Source organism: Mirounga leonina, unplaced genomic scaffold (genome assembly GCF_011800145.1).
Source record: "Mirounga leonina isolate KUSES-001 unplaced genomic scaffold, KU_Mleo_1.0 Mir_418, whole genome shotgun sequence".
NCBI classification, from domain to species: Eukaryota; Metazoa; Chordata; class Mammalia; order Carnivora; family Phocidae; genus Mirounga; species Mirounga leonina.
In genome coordinates, this window is record NW_023270739.1 from 3,372,244 (window position 1) to 3,373,895 (window position 1,652).

A 1,652-nucleotide genomic window follows, 5' to 3' on the forward strand; every position below is an offset into this window, starting at 1 on the left:
TGGAAAGACTCGTTGATAAAAATAGTTGTGACTGTGGTCGAAGTCTGGAGGAAGAGTGATGAGGATGCAGAGGAGGGACACCTTGTATGCGGACACACAAGAAAGTCCGAGAAGGTGGCTCCGGGCAAGGGCAGCTCCGGGAGAGTGGGATGGGGTGGCCCAGGGAGGCAAGCAAGGAGGCCTCCAGTACGCATGTCTACCCCGAACCTGCGAAGGTGATCTTATTTAGCAATAGGATCTTTGCAAGCTAATAATGGGGTCCCCCTGGAATTGGGAGGGTTTCCAATGCAATGACTGGTGTCTTTAGAAGAAGAGGGAGAGGGGCGCCTGGGTGGCTCAGTCGTTAAGCGCCTGCCTTCGACTCAGGTTGTGGTCCCAGGGTCCTGGGATCGAGTCCCACATCGGGCTCCCTGCTCGGCGGGAAGCCTGCTTCGCCCTCTTCCACTCCCCCTGCTTGTGTTCCTCTCTCACTGTGTCTCTCTCTGTCAAATAAATAAATAAAATCTTAAAAAAAAAAAAAAAAGAAGAAGAAGAGGGAGATTCGGACACAAAGACATGGCCACAGAGGGAAGAAGTCCTAGTGAAGATGGGGGCAGAGATGGGACTGATGCCACCACAAGCCAAGGAGCGCCAGGGATGACCAGTGTCCCGCCGGCTTGGACGGCTGTAATGAAACACCACAGACCTGGGGCTTTAGCAGACATTTATGTCTTACCGTTCTGGAGGCTGGCAAGTTCAAGATAAAGGTGCTGGCAGATTTGGCATGTGGTAAGGGCTTTCTTCCTGGATTTCAGACAGCTGTGTTCTTGCTGCGTCCTCGAGCTCACGTCTTTTCTTTTTCTTTTTTTTTTTTTAGATTTTATTTATTTATTTGAGAGAGAGAATGAGAGAGAGAGAGCACATGAGGGGGGGAGGGTCAGAGGGAGAAGCAGACCCCCTGCTGAGCAAGGAGCCCGATATGGGACTCGATCCCGGGACTCCAGGATCATGACCTGAGCCGAAGGCAGTCGCTTAACCAACTGAGCCACCCAGGCGCCCGCTCACGTCTTTTCTTATAAGGGCACTAATCTCATCCTGGGCTTCCACCCCCTCTCGTGTCCTCATCTAAACCTATTTACTGCCCAGAGGCCCCACCTCCTAATACTATCACATCGGGGGTTAGGGTTTCAACAAATGCATTGGGGGGCAGGGGCGGCACAGACATTTGGTCCATAACAGCCAGGAACCACCAGAAGCTAGAAGAGGCAAGGAAGGACCCTCCCCCAAAGCCTTCAGAGAGAGGATGGCCCTCGTGATACCCTGATTTTGGACTCTGGCCTCCAGAACTGTGGGAGAATGAATGTCTATGGTTTTCAGCCACCCGGTTTGTGGTCATGATTACAGCAGCTGCTGAAGGAAACTAACCCAGAAGGAGAGGAATCTTCAGAGCGAGCTGGGGGAGCCCACATCTGCGTCTCACAGACTCCCCACCTCTGGGCACTCCAGGGATCCCCTTCCTCTTTCCTTCTCCACCAGGGTCTGTGGCACCACCCAAGTGCAGCCTCCCCAGATGGAAGGTGACTCCTTCACAAGACCTCACCTTGTTCCATGCAAGGGGGAATTAAGGTTGCAGATGAAATAAAGTTTGCTAATCAACTGACTTTCAAATAATG